We start from the raw sequence: 19,757 nt of genomic DNA, 5'->3' as shown, positions 1-19,757 counted from the left end.
CTTCATTTGTTCACCCAAACATTGGTTCCCGAAAGCTGGAAAACTTTTTGGTAAAGGGGGACTACAGGTGAAGGGTGGAATTCTTTGGTTTCCAAGCATGGACTGCAAATGTTATACCATGGCAATCTACAACTAATCTGTTTTGACACACATACACATGTACACATACATACACCATGTGTGCTCCATGTATGCATAGTCTAACTCTTTAATATGCCATCATTGACCACATTTGAGAGAAAGAAACCTGATCTAGATATAGTGTTTTTGAACCATCACAGTCAAAATGTGCAGTTTGCGTACAAAAAAACATCACAAAACTGTCTTGGTGTGCATTTCATTAACCAAAGGCTGGAAGTCATGATATTACACCATCGGGTAGAGGAACAGAGTCTATGCTTTTCAAGCACTTGCCTGGGATGGGTGTATTTAAATCAAAATAAGCCTCCCAATTGTTCCCCATTGGAGCCTGGTGGTGCGGTGGGTAGAATGCAATTCTGCTTACAGCCTGGAGTTTGATTGTGATGGAGCTCAAGGCTGACTCAGCCTTCCACACTTTCAAGGTTGGTAAAATTAGGATTCAGATTGTTGGGGACAGTATGCTGACATTGTAAACCACTCAGAGAGTGCTGTAAAGCAACATGGGGTAGTATATACAGTATAAGGTATACAATATAAGTACTATTGCTATTGTTAAAGTGGCATAAAAATGACCTATAGGTGCTTTTTCAAGAGGCAGATGAACTTTCTGGTTTCTTCTTTGAAGACGTTTCGCTTCTTATCCAAGAAGCTTCTTCAACTCTCCACATTCAAACTCTACATAGGCATCAGAGCTGAAGAAGCTTCTTGGATGAGAAGCTAATGTTTTCAAAGAAAAAAAAAACAGAAAGTCCAGTTGACTCTTGAAAAAACACCTTTGGGACAACCATGACCTGGATGACTGAGACATAGACGTTTGGCATAAAAATGCTGATCAATTTCAATGAGATTGTAGTTTGTTCTGAGTGCCAAAAAAATAACAACCTGGGTGTGCACTTCTCTGTTGCCATTTTTCAAAGTGAATATAGATATTTCCAGATAAAGATTTTGATCCAGGATGGCCCTTGTGCAAATACTGGAAAGATTCCAGCAAACTCTCTCAATAATGAAGAGATTTTGCCAACTCCCCACTGCAGATTCCTGCAGCATCTCCCATGATATATTGTTTGCCCATGCCCTAATCTTCCAAAACGGATTGGGGGGAGGGCAGAAAAAAAACCAAGAATATTTCCATCCACCCCAATTAACAGAGGCATACTATATGTGAAACTTCACCATATTGTGAAATTGGGGAGGGGAGGGGGTGTTTGGATACAACCATCTGTTCTATAGATACGAAACAGTTCAACAAGAGAAATTGCCTTGTCTAATTACTGGTGAAGAAAACTATAAGCTTTGAAATGATTTTCCCGATAATTAGTGTGTGTTAATCATTCTGTGGTTTATTTACCGATAAAAATTGACCAAATCAACATTCCATTTGCTGAGACCACCCAAGTAACAGCCAATCAATAGTAATGCTGCATAAGAGTCTATCTCCTACAGCAGGGACTGAAATTGTCAGAAATATTGCAGTGATAGCCAGATGCTATCACGTTTTAGAATATGTATCTCCATCAGTTGCCTTAAACTTCTGAAATAAAGAATAAAAGTATGTACTTGTAGCTCAGATTGCTCCCTTTATTTTTCATCATTCATTCCATGAAGTTTCTTCCACAGATTTTAAATTGGTCTTTCTTAAATTACCCATTAGACATGAGCAGGGGAAGTGAGGGGATAATTTCTGATATCTTGATATATGTCTTTAAATATAGGAAAGGTAAGGAATTTTCAAAATGTCAAAAATGTCCTTTTTCCCTAGAGTCAATTAGCTATTGCTACATTCTTTATGAATACAGAAGAGGAAGAACTAAGAGGAAAAGGATTTGTTGCAACCTGGGCGTATAGAATAGATAGTGAATTTAAGAAACAGGAATAGAAATTCACAAAGTCTGAGAGGCATTACTAGAGATACAAATACAGATATAATTCTGTGAAATGTCTATCTGAATAATAAGAAAAATGTTTTAACTATTGAAAGTGGATGAATGGTATGAAAATATGTGGGAAGAAAATAGATTACAGAGAATATATTTTATGAAACTCAATAAAAAAATTATTCAGCCATCATTTTAGTTCTAATATTTGAGAAGAAACTTTTTCCAGATTTCATGACAAACTAGCTGAAACTGAAAGAAAATATACAAAGAGAGAATTAGATTCACACATTTAATCTACTTAATCTGTGGTAAAATTCATGAGCCATAGATAATGCCATATTCTACTACTTTACCACAGTTGGAAACTATAGCTTCATACATGGCATCCAAAGAAGCTGAATAAACTGAAGTAGTTTTACTTATGCTTTACTCATATAAATATTCTGCAAATCAATAGAGTAATCATCTTTCCTCCTGGAGTGTATAGTACTTGATGCGGTTTAAAGTAGGCTGCTTGTGTCTGCCTTCACCCATGAAATCCAAGGAGTTTCTGAATGTATCTTAACAAGGCAGTTGATTGTGACACCGGTCCATGTATTAATATCAACCATATGTGCTAATATCTGCACTCTATGTCTGCGCTCCATGTCTAAAAGATGTACTAAGCAGCTTTGAAAAATCGCACAAGTATTCTAAAGAGTGTACCATAGCTAAAAACATGAGCTATATGTACAGAACATTGCTGATAATTTGAAATTAATTGAAGCTTATCAAAAGAATATGTTATGACCCCTCTTTCCTAGCCTAAAGTCCTGCTGATTATTACAGTTAGAGAAGAAATTATTAGATATAAACAATTTATATAAAGCACCACAGAGCAAAAAGAGTACAGTATCCATGTGCTTTACTGCTAAGCTATTTAACTATAACAGAAACAGAAAACTCTACTTAGAACAAAAGAATATAGAATATATACCATAGATCCAAACTTATAAATATTGCCATCTACTGGCTGAATACTACTGTAGTTGTTGCATAGAAATACGGTACATTCCAACCATGAATTCCAACAAACAGTAGGAAACCTTTGATATTGGGCTTCTTCTGGTTGATATCCAGCTGCACAAAACAATAGAACAAAAATATTGTGCAGTATTTGCATAGTTGTAGTTTCTTATATAAGGAGAAACTTTATTAATTATTTGTTATATTTCAATAGCCATTCCCCACAACCCTGAACTCATTTGAAGTTGGTTGATATTTGGGAGGTATCTTGAATCCCAAAAGTTTTTATTTTTATTTTTAGGTTTCTAGTCCTTGAAATCCTGAACCACTTATTCATATCCTTCCTTCAGTCCTCAATTAATCCACCAGCTTTCCTAGGTTTTAACATAAATCAAGCCTCTAAAAGGCCAGCAAATAGAGGAAGATATTTGATGGTAATCCTGTTATTCCCAAGGGCTAGTCTTCTTCTATTACAAGTTATTAAAAATAAAACCCAAGCAGGAAAAAATACCCACAGCAATAGTAAGAATGATTTAAGATGCTCAGCTTTAACTTGGCACAGGAACTCCCCAGATGGACTTGACTAGGAGAATTAAAATAGAAAAACTTTGCACAAAGTTAAAGAGATTTTTGGTTGGCTATATAGAGTACCTACTGACTATCAAAGAATTTAAATCCTGAAAATCCATATCCTATGAGATGAAAACAAAGGGTAGGTTTGAGAATAAAAGTTATTTTTACTTAAGATTCTTAAGTTGGCATGTTACATATTGGCTTTAATCCACATATAAACCTTTGTTTCTCATGCAGATGTATTAAGAGACACAAAAGAAATTACCTGCAGAATCTTATAAATAAATTAAATAAACAATAATTTGGGGAGGAAAATGCCCTTTTATTTTTTTTAGTTTTTTAGTTTTGAACTCGGTACTTTCCTATTATATCAACTTTAAAAATATCAAAGAGTGAGGGCTACTGTGATTCATATTCAGGAACCTGATACAAAGTCAGTTACAGGGTGTGCTATCTTGAAAAATGTACTCTTTGGGAACCTGGACATGTATTTACTGGATTTATATGCCAAGAAAATTGATTTCCCTGATCCAAAGCCTTTTGAAAGAGAGTATTCTAAATTCACTTTATTGTAATAATCCCAGTTGATTTTAATAGACTGAATTTCGCTCACTTGATTCAATTTAATTTATGTAGGAAGCAGTTTAATTTGGTACTTCTCAGTATTAGAGAACACAGAGATTTTTATGATCAGAGAAATAGCTGTTTCAGAGGTCACAATAAAAGGATTGGATTTATACTGTAGATGTAGAAAGTAACATTCTGGTGTAGCTACATTGGTGTCAACTTTGGAAAAAGTGCTGAAAAGACTGGAGGTAACACCAGACATATCCTGGCTCCTGGCTACTAGCATGGAGTTTCAGCTCAAAAAAGACATTTGCTTCTGTATTCATAATCATGGCATGCTTTTAATTTACATGTTGCAAAAATAGACTAAACAAGAATCCACGATACAGATGTCCTGCTCTATTGTAGAAAATATAACTTTTCCTGACTGATCAATATAAATGGTTGCGTCCACACACAAAAATTCAAAATGTCTTTGTCCGATACTTTTAGTCCCTGTATTGCTATAATATGAATAATATGAATGCAATCAAATTTACTCTGAGAATAATTTTAGATTTGCCTTTCTCTGCCTGGAACTGTTTTAGTTACATGTCGCTTATCTTGCTATCCTGGCTACCGTATTTGTTCCAAAGTGTTCTCTTTCACTGTAGTACAAAACAGAAAATCTACTAAAATTAGCAAGTGAAATAGCTGTAAATTAAAAGTAGCTAGGATGCTATCATTGGGGGGGGGGGTGAATGCTCCAAATTGATTTTATTACCTTTGAATTTTATTATCTCTATTTCTAGAATTATTTTTGAAAATAGGTAATTACTAGTATTGGTATTTTTGAAAAAGAACTGGAAAGCAAACTAATGGAGGCTTTCATCCGTTTGAAAAAGAATCAATGCTAAGCATTCCTACAGTCCTAGTAAACATCACAGATAATTATGCTTTAGTTCTTTAGAAAAATTGATTTTAAATCAATCTGAATCAATGGAAAAACTGTACGGAAAACAAGTTGACCAAGAAAAGATTTAAAGGTGCTGTCACCTTCTCTGCAGAGCAAAGAATGATGATGCCAACAAGAAGGAGCAGTTAGTAACAGGCTCTTAATTTTTTAGCATTTAAATGTATGCCATATTGTTTACTTGCAGGCTATGGATCAATTTTGCTGATCTGCAGTTGTTAATTTTTTTTTTCTGAAATCAGGAGGTGCTGCTTAAGTTCTATTATATTCTCTAAAAAGATTGCAGAAATCTTCCTTAAGGGTTACAGTATAAATCCAATTACTCCCAAATGACTGGCTGTCAGAGAATAAAGAATAAATCCTATTACTGTCTCCAAAGATTGTGCACAGATTCCCAAGGGGGAGGCAGCAGCCTACCATAACTTTGGTTTAGTGAGAGTGTTTATACAGTGTGTATATCCCATTATTTATAGAGACAGTATAGACTTAACAGCAAGCTAGAAGACATAAATTCCAGCCCCAAAAGGATTGAGCTTCTGTAAGGTGCAGTAAATGACTATTACAAATTTGGTTCTGAGCCTGATTTTTGGATTTTGTAAAATGTTCCTTGGCAGACTACAAATATAATTGAATGGAGTTACTTTTTAAAACATAAATCAAAAACCTTTAAGCCTTTACCATTTTAAAAAAAATATATTTCAAAACAATATATTTCATTACAGAGAAGTGACATGATTTTTTTTTATTAACACATACATCTACAAAACACAGTCCATACGGTCATGCTTTATTACACCTTAGTTTGATTTAGCACCAATGTTTGATTTGGCTATTTGCAACTCTTGTCCAGGATCAGAAGCAGTTATTTCATGCATGGATGTCACTAAATCAGTGTTTGTCATCCAGGATTTGAAAATGCAAAATGGAAAGGAGGGGACAAATGCCACTGTGAAGATCAAGTAACTACATGAGAAAGCGAGGCAGAATAACAAAGAGTTGGAAGAGATGTTGGCCTTCTAGTTTCCTGCTCAAGCAGGAGGTCTCATGTTGTTTCAGATAAATCTGTTGTCCAATCTCTTTTTCAAAACCTCCAGTGATAAGTACCCACAACTTCTAGAGGCAAGCAGTTCCACTGATTAATTGTTCTCACTGTCAGGAAATTTCTCCTTATTTCTAGGTTGAATCTCTCCTTGATCAGTTTCCATCCATTGCTTCTGCTTTGGAGAATAGATGGATTCTCTCTTTTTTGTGGCAACCCCTTAGATATTAGAACACAGCTATCATGCTACCCCGTCCTTCTTTTCATTAAACTAGACATACCCAATTCCTGTAACCGTTCCTCATATCTTTTAGCCTCCAGTCCCCTAATCATCTTTGTTGATCTTCTCTACATTCTTTCTACAGCCTCAACATCTTTTTTACATTGTGGTGACCTAAACTGGATGTAATAATACAGGTATGATCTTACCAAGGTATTATAATATGGTACTAAGAGTCACGTGATCTTGATTCTGTCCCTCTGTTAATGCACTCTAAGACTACATTCGCTTTTTGGTGGCTGCAGCACAGTGCTGGCCTTTATTTTAGTAATTGTCCTCTGGTCGCCACGATCCTCCTCACAGTTACTGCTATTGAGCCAGGTACTACCTATTCTATACCTGTGCATTTGGTGTTTCTTGTCTAAATGTAGAACTTTTAAGTTTTTTTTCACCATTGAATTTCATTTTGTTAGTTAGGGTCCAGTGTTCAAATCTTTCAAGATCCTTCTGCAAGTTCAGCCTATCTTCTGGCATTTGGGCTATTTGACATCAAATTGGTGTTGTCTGCAAATCTGATGAGTTTCCCTTCTATTTCCTCATCTAAATCATTTATGAAGATAATGAAAAGTACTGGGTCTAAGACAGACCCTTTGGGTTCCCCATTACATACCTCCCTCCATGTAGATGCAGTTCCATTAAGAACTACATCTTGAGTGTGGTTGGTCAGCCAGTTAATAATCCATCTGGTGGTGATGCAGTCTGATCCACATTTTTCTATCTTGAATTTTCCTGCTAAGTAACACAATTATGTATGATCTTTGTGTACTTAAAAGCATGGTGTTAAAATGTGTAACTCTGTTCTATTTCTTTAGATTTATGAATGTGCTATAAATAGGTATTCATTTTTAAAATGACTTCGATATGTCCATCTTGTTTCCTGTGCCACCTGCTTGCCATTAAAAGCTGTGCTTGGTCTGTAATCTCTTCATTAATTGTTTTCTCAGATTTACTTTGAACAGGCTGTGATAGAAAATAGGAAAGCTGTAATTTATTTTGTATAGATATGGTTCCCTGAGCGTTGATAAGACAGAACTTCGATGTGATTTCTAAAGACGTCCCACATAGCATTTCTGCTTATATTCTGGGGTTTTTAAATGGGCCATATATCATCAACAAATGATCTCTTAGCTCTCATAGAGCCTCAAATCAGAAGGAGTTTAGTTGTTCATCCATCAGTGAAGATCTCAGCATCATCAATCACTTTAAAATTAAGTCTGGTGTATCTGAAGATGACTGGTTAGGTCAATTTGGGCATGGAACGTCCTGGCACATGTTGGGGAAAACGTGTAGGTATTACAGTTGTTGCACTGATAGCTCTAGACTTGTGCAGCTCGTGCTTACAGTAGGTGTTACTAGACTTGCACCACATAAGTTGTGTGAATCTAATAACACCTTTCTCAGGCTTTTCCAACTGTATTTAAAACCACAAGCTTTCATAACAACAGATCACTTTTCATTTCTGATATTTGGTTGCTGTACATTAACATGGGTTTTCTCTTAACAATATCTTGTAGTAAGCTAAAGGAGAATAGAATAAGAAAATCCTGCTGATGATGTTACCTAGTCTGGTAACAAAACATTCAGAAACTAAATTCAAACAAGCTTGGAAAACAAACCACTGCCAAAATATCTTGTATATCAGTATTGATATCTAATGGCTATGTAACAAAACAGTAAACATGAACTGGAGTTTCTTGCAGCATCTTTCCATTTTCCCTCTTTTTCCCTACCTAGTTCATTTTCAATGTTACCATTTAAATGTGATTTGGGGGGTTCTCTCACCCCTCCCCATTTTGTTTAGCTCTAAGTATTGTTTAGCTCTCAATATTTTCTACACAAAATAGTCGTCTGTGAGGAGTTAATCTTTTGGGGGACTTTATTGCAGAATACGTTTGATATATTTCTTTGGAAGAATCCAGGGAACCTGGATCAAAATTATCATTTTCATCTCTAATAATGTGCAGAATTGGCTTTCATTGCTACATCAGAACCAACGGGCTGTAACTACAGGACGTTAATTCAGTCATTACTCATTACACTCTTCTTCTACCATAATTGCTATCACTGTCACCCTGCTAAAACTGAAGTAGACAGATAGTCAAAGGCAAATGATTGAGTGTGCTTTAAAATCTAGCACTGAAACTTCAACATAGATAGCATTCCTCTGAATTAAGTTTTGATTTTTTTTTACTGAAGAGTAACTTGAAATGAGTTGCCTAAGTTCATGTGATCATCAGCATGAATAAGGATTTTTCACAGTTTGGTGTTTTGCATTTATAGAGAAAAGGCATTTAGGCATTAGGTATTAGGTATTTTTAACTGTCTGCAACTTTATAGGAGAAGGAGCACACTTGCATTTTTCAAAGGACCACTTTCTGAAGAAGCAAGATCAATTAAGATGTTGATTTCTTTAATGGTGAAAGTGATCCACTAATACAGGGGTGTCAAACTTGTGGTCCGGGGGCCGGATGCGTCATGTGCTGGCCCTGCCCCCACCCGATTTTAGCAAAGGGGGGAAAAGTCCCGATACGTCATGTGTGATGCTGCCATGATGCCATGAGTTTAACACCCCTGCACTAATATATAGGAATGCAGCAGCAGAATTATTAAATCCTGGCAGGAAAGATTAATGACCTTCTTCACAAAACTGTTTCAAAATGAACAACTGTTTGAATGTAGGCATTCAGAGATTAGGCAGGATTATTAAGATTACAGTATTTTGTAGCCAGCAATCTTATTGCTCTTTTCTCTTACAACATCTAACTAAATGTGTTCTCTCCATTTGGGAAGGGCCATTTTTCAACATTTGGGGATATTCCCTGTGCAGTCCACCTGCGTCATATTTCTCATTTTGGTGATAACACAACTATTCATTGTAAGATTCTACACACCATCCCAGCTGGCTCATATTTTAGCACCATTGTAGTGGGGGGCTCTGTGTGTCTGTCTGTGTCTGTGCATGTGTTTGTTTATTTCCAGGAAACAGTAGCTATTCTTAGTCTGAAAAACTATCATTTACCCTGAATTCTGTTTTCATATTTGATGGCTTGATTGCATCACTTTTTTTAAAAAAAAAGTGACTTTGAAGTTGTATCCAGTAGGGAACAGGCAATAGAAACGAACTGTCATAAAAAAAAGATTCAGTTTAGGAAAGGAAATTGGACACTCTGGATGTTTCTTTTTTGCACCAGAAATATTTTCTAAAGAACATTAAATTTAAACTAAATGATAAGCAGTATGACAAAAAGTGTGGGTAAATGACAAACAAAACTATACATTGCAGAAAAGAGCCTTAGGCAAAATACATATGCCTCTATGTGCCAAAATACTCCTTTCTGTATTATCAAAACCAGGCAGAGTCCCATTTTTTCTAGTTTTCCCCCCAGATCTACAGGACATGACTTTAGATCTTAAATGTGTCAGTGGCAAAAGGAAAATATTGATTTTATTCTCAATGTCTCCTTTTGTCTTCCTTTCTTGTGATGGTTAATAATCCTGAGGTGTGTCTGATTGCGTGTAAATATTAGTATGGCATTCCCTTTGCCTAACTCTGAGTAGCAGAACGTTTTCCGAATGTCAGTCGCTAAATCTCTTACAATAGAGAGCAAAGGTGGGATGTAATGTGGGATGTTTTGTGTGTGAAGACCCTGTAGTGTTAAGCTATGCGTTTTTAAATTATTCAGCATAAACAATACTAAAACTCTCTGTAGCAGTTTGCTGCAATATTTGCTTATTCTGTATTCCTTTTTTCCCCTCAGATTCCCCCCCTCCTTTTTTATTTAATAAAATCTTTTAAAATTGGATTTTAGTGTCAGCTGCCTTCCTTATGCATCCAAAAAAAGTAATCTTCCCTGCTAAATTGCTTGATGTATAATAGTGTATACATCAATCCAGGAGAAAATAACAGAAAATAGGCTGAAGCTCAGCCAGAAGCTTTGTTGTTGGCAGCCCCCACCCCTTCCCTTCCAGGTTATAATCCAGAGGCTGTGAGATTTCCTGAACCTTATGTCCAAAGTGGAATGGGGAAAGCTGTGGCAGCAGACTGGGTAAAAATGGAGATTGCATGTGACAGGGAAAATTAGATGTAATAGCTGAAGAGAATTAGGCTACCAGCCCTAGGCTAATTCATTGGGTGTTTTGTTTTTCCTTTCGCATCTGCCTTTGGCATAAATTATTTGTATTTGTCTTGGCCTAGATTAATGGCAACAATGGGCTTGCTATGAAAACTTGACAAGTATGGGTACATGGGTGCACATCAGTGGGACGATTGATGTGATTATGTTCCTTACAGATCAGGAGCTGGGTCAAATTTGAATGAGAAATTACCAGCTCAGAAGACCCTCAGAGCATCAGAGAAGCACATTTGTATTAGCTAAGAATGTTTATGGCAACAGTAAGGGTCCTAGAAGTATTTTTGTGTTTTTATATATAAGCCTGATGCTGAAGCCTAGTGCTTTGCCGTACAGTATGCCAATTTCCCGTTTCATTATTTTTAAATTAAGAACCAAACCAAATGAAGTCAGATGGTGCAAGAAACCTGCCAGAAAATACAATTGGCTGCAAAGATGCTGATGGCCGTAAAATCGTGTCTTCTTGACAGGAGTCTTTTATAGTTTTTTATAGTATAATGGATTTGGCCTTTCTGCTCAGTCTACTTTTCGTTTTCATGCAGGCTGTGCTTCTTGTGAATCCATCTGTCCGATTCTTTGGAAGTTCATGATCTACCTCCACCTCGATTGCTACTCTCATTTAGCCTCATTTACAGCTCTGCTGTAAGAGATCCCATCTGCTTCAATTCAAGAGGCCAAGAGGATGCATTTAGAAGTATGTCAAATTACTGAAACATATTTAAAGATATTCTCGCTGGCTTGGAAGGAACCATTATATCCCATTATATACCTACACCAGCAGCATATACATGTGGGTGAATTTTAGGCGCTTCATCCATCTCTTAATGTTAAGCCACTCGGTTCCTTGGGGTTTGTGTATGTGGGAAAGTCATGAGTGTGAAGAAAAGAACAGAACACGGGTAGTCCTTGACTTACAATCATTTGTTTAGTGACCATTTGAAGTTACAACGGTACTGAAAAAAATGACTTATGCCCATTTTTCACACTTATGACCACTGCAACATCCCTGTCATCACATGATCAAAATTTGACCACTTGGCAACTGGTATTGTATTTATGACTGTTGCAGCATCCCGAGTTCATTTGATCACCTTTTGTGACCTTCTGACAAGCAAAGTCAATGAGGAACCTACGTCCACTTAACAACAGTGTTACTAATTTAACAACTTCAGTGATTTACTTAATAACTGTGGCAAGAAAGGTTGTAAAATGGGGCAAAACTCACTTAACAACTTAGCAACAGAAATTTTGGGCTCAGTTGTGGTTGTACCTGTACAGCTGAATTAAACAGCCATTCCTGTCAAGTATTACTAATGAAGGATATGTATATAGAGAGATGGGCAGTGAACCCTTTGATTTCTTTTCCAATATCACCAGTCAAGTCTCAGACATCTGCACATTGGATAATGATTTCTGAGCTAGAGAAGCAAGAACCTGGGTTGTGTATCTCCAGAGAAAATGCCACACTCTTAGAGGGCCTAGCCGTATAGCCCCTTTACTTTTTATTCTGAATATGAATATTCTTATATGAATAATGGATCCCTACTTAGGTCTTTCTGATGGAGAACCAAAGATAACACATTGGCCTTAGTGGGATATATATAATAAAATACAGCTTGTGTTTATGTAATCCAGAGGGGAGCAACCCAAAGCATCACAACATCCCGTATGAGCAAAATAACCAATCCCTTGCAGCAACAAACACAAGAATAGAAATTCAATATTTCTGGAAGGCAAATGCTCCCATTTCCACCCTTAATCTCCCCAACCTTCAAAAATCACACTAACTACTGAAAATAAACCATTGCTATTCTGAACAATCCTCATTTTTAAAAGCTATAAAAACCAACCCCTCCTCACTCCAGTGGAATTATTATACCACCAGAAGGCATCCTGCATTTCTCCAGCTTGTTATGGGAGCAATTTGGAATCCCCAGTCAATAAAATGTTCCTGATGTGATGGACTGTCCCTGTCCACTTACCCAACCTTATCCACTACTTCCTCAGCATTGTTAGCCCAGGGAACCACATTGAGATTCTGTGGTAAAATCAGATGCCCAGCTCACATACTGTGAAGGCAACGATAGACGTTGGCTATGCAGATTTTCATTCATTAAAATAGAATATAAGGATAAAATCTTCTTTGCCTCTCAGAATGATTGTTAATTTCTTGGCAGACACTCACAACCAGGAAGGCCAGATTCTTATTAACCAGATTCATTTAAAGAGGGGGAAAAAGAATTGGGTTACATAATCTTTGGAAACTTCAGCAAACCATATACAGTATCAGGAAGTTCATCACAGCAAGGATACTTTGATCCTCTTGCTGACTGCCTCTTAAAATGGTGAGAAAATTGCTAATTGCTTCCCTGATAGAGGAAGAATGTGCAAATGTTCCAGTCTCATAATATTTTTCAAACTACCATTCACTTTCCCAAACTTTGAGAAATTAGTTAAAACTCTGATATTATACAGATAGAAATTGGAAAACTATTTGTCAGAGATTGGACAAATGGTATAAAGTCTCTTGCTAGAGCAGTGGGCTGGACTAGAAGACCTCCAAGGTCCCTTACAACTCTGTTATTCTATTACAGGTTTTGCAGATGGAGCAAATTTGCTAAGACCACTAAAACCTCAATTTAACAGCTCAGGTGGAAAGCAGAGGTGTCCATCATTTCCAAATGTTGCATGAAGATGTCATTTCATAAATGATGCAAATCATGTCATGATGCAAATTGCCTCATTTTACAATATTTGCATGATGGTGTCATTGTGCAATTGAGGTAAATTGCTTTGGTTCGCTACATGTGAAAGTTTAGTGTACTTATTGAGACCCAGTAAATGGAGATACATTAGGAAATAATTTCCTTTATGCTAGATCTCAAGTGCCAGATTGATGGAATTGTGTTCAAACATTTTTTTAATGACATGGGAGTGTATCCCCTCCTGTGTTTTCTCCATCCTGTGACATACTATACAGATTGCTTGCCCTGGCCATTCCATCTCTCAGAAGTCTTAGCACAGAGTTTCTCAACTTTGGAAATTTGAAGCTGTATGGATTTCAATTCCCAGAATACCCCAGCCAGCATGTTCCATACATCTCTCAGTTGCCAAGATTGAGAAAGACTGATCCTTTTCATTTAGCAAGAGACAAATTTGTTGGAAATTCCATCGTTTATAGACTTGCAAAACTTGGATTGTAATGTGACGTTGCATATTTCATCATTGTGGTTAAAAAAATCTATGAGAATTTACTTAGGGAAGAAAATATTTGTGACTGTCTAAAGGAGAGCAATCCTAAACCGCTGTATTCTAGTACCATTTTTTAAAAAAATCACTTCTCGTTCACATGCATTCTATTATGTTTCCATGTAATTGTAAAGTCACTATACAAATCGTGTTCTTAGAAAACTAAAACCACCAGGAAACAGTTTGAAAATGTAGAGCAAATGTCATACCAGCCTCTTAAATCTGCAGTGGTACAATTATAGCTAATATATACTCTTGTACTTTATCCTGATTAATAACACTAATCATACATTTATGTAATACTTTTCATTGAACAAAATCACAACATGCTTTTTTTCCTAAAAGGTCTTTGACTTCTTTCCCAAACCACTTCCTATTGCATACAAAGGCAGCCTTTTGCAGATCAATGCAACACCATCACACAGTAATTGTGTTTTGGTTTTAAAAGATCTAATCTGCCTTTCTTATTCCAACCTATATTTTCTTTTAATTCTTTTGCAGCAGCCAGACTTGCTATGTTATTCTCTCTTCAATATTTCAGTCTGAATATTATTAATGCAATCATTATACTTAATGGGTTATATAATTATCAAGCATGGCTATTTAAAATGGTGCAAAATTGTAGTGTGTAGTACAAAGGAAATGGGTATCTGGTTTTTAAAAAATCAAATAATAAAGGAATGTCATATTCAGTGGCTTTCTGGGTTCAGCCAAAACTTTAAAACAATGACAAAAATCACATCAATTACCTTACTATCTAGTCCATTAGATAGTAATGGACTATCTAATCCATAACTGCTCCAATGAAATTTCAGTCTAAGAATTTAAAGAGATTTCACATGTAGTTGGATGAATCTTTTAAGAAGTATAAAAGATTATTAACCATTATAGAATGAACTTCCCTTTCATGACTTGATAACTACATTGATAAGTGGGAAAGAGACTTCATCAAAATGATGGTGCACAAGGAAACAGTTAAACAGTGCAATGTTGCTGTTTCCTAGTAACTCTAGGAAAATAAGAAGTAGTTAATTCAAATCGAGTTTTCCCACTGACATTTGATGATTTGTGAACTCTGAAGCCCCCACACTATTTCCTCTTATATGAATTATGATCCTTTGATCATGTACAATATCAGAATAAATAGTTTACTATTTTTATTATGGCATCATGAATAAAATAAGACCTATGCCAATTCAAGAATTTGAGAATTAAATCATATTTCATATCTTTGTCTTTTCACATATCAAACTCTTCTTCTGCAGATGTTTGTCATGTTTTTCCCTAAGAATTGATCTACCATTTACTTATTCATTGATTAAATTAATATTTAAATTATGACTAAGATCTTCCCAAGTGTCATATTTAGTTACAATATTATGTTGCTTCTTATTGCCTGATTGCCTTTGTAATAAGTAACTCACCTAAGGAACATAGCCTAGACAGCATAGGTTTTTGTGGCATTTCATTAGACTTCTGTAATTTGTCACTCACCCATCTTAACCTGAGATTGTTCTGAGAACTATGGAATATTCTATCTTTCAGATCCCAGAGAAGGCTTTTGGAACAGGCTCAATTATTCTTTATTTCCACTTTCCACAATCTGTCAAGGAGTTTGAAAGATTGTCACTAGGCTAACATTCAAGAACCCTTGAATTCTATAAACCCAGAATCAAATCAAACCAGGACTTGATTAGATCTCTTCAAACTGAACACATTTCCCAATAATTTGATAAATGTACACATCTTGTCTTTAGTAATGGCTTGTATTTTTTTCAAGGATACTTTAGTAATCTTTGATTCTACCTATCCACCTTTTCTATTGTCTTTCCTCCTTTATATGCTCCCCTCAACCTTGCCAAGAATATTTTTTCTAATTCAACATTGGCCCATATCACATGATTAAAGTATATGAGTTTCTGCTTGTTGCTCATTGTCTCAATAGAACAGCAAAATTTTATCTGATCCAAAACTGATTCACGGATTCTTTGATCCAGTCCATGATACTTAGTAACATTTCCATATCCATTATTCAAACCAGCTATATCTTTTTTGTTGCTTCAATCCAACAATGCATTTATTTCTTTATATGACTTTTATACTCCTTCAGTCCAATAAGGATGCATTTGTTTAGTTATAAGGTTTAACTAGTCGGATAGTTGCTGTTATTAAATGTCTTTATCCATCATGGTCTTATTTACATTTGTCATAAACTAACTCCATGGGAATAGTAACTTCTCCAGAACAATGTCCCTCCTTGTTCTTGAACCCAAGAAAAGTAAACTATCTTATATTTCTTCTCCATTTAGATCTCTCCTGAGTTAATTGTGTTGCAATGTGATATTTATTCCTTTGAATCTGAGCTTTGGGAATCAGGTATAAAAGTTTTACATTTTGTTCCAAGATTTGTTCAGATTGTTTTCCTTCATGACATGTGAAAATATATGAAACCTTGTTCTGACTGTAGCTTTCATTTATTCTGAGGAAGAAGTGGCCTCATTAGATGGATTGGCTTCCCTTCTTCTGTTTTAAAGTTTAAATCTTATGCCTTTAGTAAAATATTGACAATATGATTCCCAAACTGCATCTGGGAAAGATCTGTTGTGTTTGATCATTTCCTTATAGATACAGATTAAAAAAAACATGAAACCTATTCCCTAGATAGGTTTCTATAAGCGCTAGAAATCTGTGTGGAAAATGGCGCTTCTGTTTGATCAACAATCTATAAATGTAGCAGCATTTCAGAAAGGAATGTTTTGTGACATAAGGGTATATATATGCATGCTCACTGCCATAGGTTTTTTTTTTTGCCTAATAGGCAGATGTGCAATTACATTTAGCTATTAATACCTTTGCCTGATGCATCATAACATTCCCAGAACTAACGTCAAATATATATGAAAACTGAATGCTGAACAGACTACAGTGTCAGTGTTCCTCTTCAAGCTTTTATAAATGCTAGCATTATGACTACTTTTTGAGAGAGCATCTTTTTTCTAGGATCTTAATCAGCACAAAGAAAAGAAAATAGGAGTGAGGAGCAGCTTAAAAAAACATAATGCCTTCATTCTGAGATTGGAACAGTTTAATAACATATACAACTACCATTGAATTTCGTGTATTGGCTTTAAAAATCTGCAACAACGTAAGACATGGAGAAAAAAGGATTCAACTATAAAGAATAGGACTGTGTTAGGAGGTATTCACCAATGTGTCTCCCTTTTCAGATACTTTCCTCACCCAGCATAGAGGAAGAATATGGGGCATGTCCCATATTTCATTCATATGTATTTCAGATGTATAAAGAGAGAAAACAATGCTAGATATAGGATTAATCTTTGGGGTTGCCAAATTTCAAGATATGTAGTTCTGTCCTCAATTTCCCATAGTACTGAAGATTTAGATATCCGGCTTCTGCTTATACCTGAAGCTGTTGGCCTTTGATGTATCTTTGATAAGGAGCTGCTTGTAGTTCAGTTTGCCTTCAAAGAGAAGTTCGGCAAGATTGTGGTTGCCTCCCTCCCTGCCTCTCATTTTACAATCTCTGCTTTACTGCTCTGGAGAGAAAAGTGGGGTTACTGGAGGGCGGTTCTTAGTCTCCAAAATTTCTGTATCTTCAACTTCTCAGAAAACAATTTTGCATTTGCTTTGAATACAGATAAAGTCAGACAACCCCTATGGCAGAATTATAGTTTTCAACCTACAAGCTCGGCTCCTCACAACTGTCAGGGTCCTTATTGTCATTTGTCAGCAGCTAACTTTGTGGTCTCTCTGGTTACACAAGTAGAGTGGATTTGACAAGCTGTTCTGTGTGGCTTGTGAAACACTGATGAACATTTGTTCTATGTCTTGTGCTCCAAATCTGAAAAGAACTAATGCAACAGGGCCAACTAAATGACTGAGTTGCATAGTAGAAAGTGTTTTTTTTTAATTGTCACCACCTTCGTGTGCTTACTAAGTCCCCAAAGGCAAGCTGACACTCCCTTTTGTCCTTTTCACAATTCCTACCACCTGTAAAGTGGAAAATAATAATACTGATTTCAACTATTGTTGTTAGATCGCCTTTATCATCTGGACAACCTCCAGGCACATGGAGTTCAGTACACAAAAATCTTTAGCAGGCAAGATCATTATAAGAATTATGGGAACTGAATATTTGGAGAAGTCCCTTTTTAGCTCCGAGGTAATATGGCTTGCTGGATCAGAGTGGTATAAATATTCACATTTATTCACACATACACGAACCCCATCTCTCTCTCTCTCTCTCTCTCTCTCTCTCTCTCTCACACACACACACACACACACACACACACACACACACACACAGAATTTTGTCTCTTCCTCCCAGTGGTGAGATTCAAACATTTTTACTATTGGTTCTGTGGGTGTGGCTTGGTGTGCGTGGCATGGCTTGGTGGTGTGGTGTGGCTTGGTGGGCATGGCAGGGGAAGGATATTGCAAAATCTCCATTCCCTCCTCACTAACCTGCTTTCCAGCTCCGTTCCCCTGTGCAGGGCAACAAAAGAAGACCCAGCCGATCAGCTGGGACTCAGGAGGCAGAGAATAGATGGGGGCAGGGCCAGTCAGAGGCGGTATTTGCTGGTTCTCCCAACTACTCAAAATTTCCACTACCAGTTCTCCAGAACTGCTGAATACCACTTCTGCTTCCTCCTACACATTCTCTTCTTGGTTCCTTGGATCAGCCTGGCTTCATTCTGTTAATGGTAACAGATAACTAGTGGTCCAATTTTCTGCAATTCTAAGTTCTGCTCTTGAAGGTAAAAGCTGCATAGAATTCCAAACTGCAGATTGACCTGTGAATTTTGTAAGAAGCACAACAGACAGTACCTGCCAGTAGATAATGCCTTCAGATGCTTTAAAGTATTGTTGCAGGTATAATTCACACTTATGTTTAAGACTATGACAGATTTATGAATAAATCTGAAAATTAAAGTAAATTAAATTGTTCCCATTTAAAGTGATTGCCTCAATTAAAATATGGGTGGGATACAGATTGTATAACTTTTACTGGGCAGCCAGATATTTTGTGGATTTGTATTACCTTAAAATTTTGTGGATTTGTACTACCTTAAAATGGGGATTTTGCTAAGCAAATACATTTAGTGAAAATAGAGAGTAATCCATCCCAAAAGGTTTGTTAAAACACTCCTAGCAATTCTCCAATGATTCCCAAGGTGCAACGTCTACCTTTTTTTATACTGTATGTATACAATATAATGATGGAGGGGACATAGTATACCCTGAGGATATTCTACCTACATTGCTAGAGGTCATAAATAACTAGGAAATGAAAAATGCAGACAGGTAAACTAAAATATGTTTTGTACACAGACGGGAATGTTTTGTTGTTGTTTACCAAAAGAACAGATGCCATTGAAAACACTTATGCCTTGCTAATGCAGTTACTTCTGTAAGATTTTTATATTGGATCCTTCAAATTATACTCTTGTTATTTAATTACAATAGAAAGACTTGCTTATCTTATCTTCCTTTTCTTGAATGCAATAAGCACGTATCTTCTTAACATTAGTAATGTGGCATGTTTCTCAGGATCGTAACTGCAGAAGTGACAGAATTTATTTTCACTTTTTTTTTTTATACCTGGGTCATTCATAGAAGAGATTAAAGCCAGGTCTAAACAAGCAATTGAATGCAGGAAGAAAGCTGATGCAGCAGACTGAATTTGGAGATGTCATTTTTCAGTGCTTCCTGTGTAATATGTAATATGGCTATGTGTATATGTGTTCTGTGAAAGAACAAATGAGTACAAAGTATATAACTTTTACTCATCTCATTGATTGTGCCAATATGGCTGATCATGGTCCCAAATTAGGATACCAAAGTTCTGAGGAGTTCATTTCCTTTTTTTTTTTTAATGTGTGGCCTCAGAGAGTACTTTTGAAGAATTCCTTCATGTCCTTAA

The 19,757-nt window shown here is 36.2% G+C and overlaps 1 long non-coding RNA gene across 1 annotated transcript in view; it reads left to right on the top strand.

Annotated features, from left to right (window-relative positions):
* Positions 1-19,757, top strand: part of LOC148132046 (uncharacterized) — an 86,029-nt gene that overhangs the window by 52,292 nt on the left and 13,980 nt on the right. Inside the window, exon 2 of the long non-coding RNA XR_015747536.1 lies at positions 11,107-11,258. This is a non-coding gene — a long non-coding RNA (uncharacterized LOC148132046). The remainder of the gene's footprint in view (positions 1-11,106; positions 11,259-19,757) is intronic.

Source organism: Notechis scutatus, chromosome 2 (genome assembly GCF_049901735.1).
Source record: "Notechis scutatus isolate UNSWTSFEM ecotype Mainland chromosome 2, rNotScu1.2, whole genome shotgun sequence".
In the NCBI taxonomy this organism is placed as follows: domain Eukaryota; kingdom Metazoa; phylum Chordata; class Lepidosauria; order Squamata; family Elapidae; genus Notechis; species Notechis scutatus.
The sequence above is the reverse complement of the archived record's forward strand: the minus strand, read 5'-3'. Positions and strand labels throughout refer to the sequence as shown.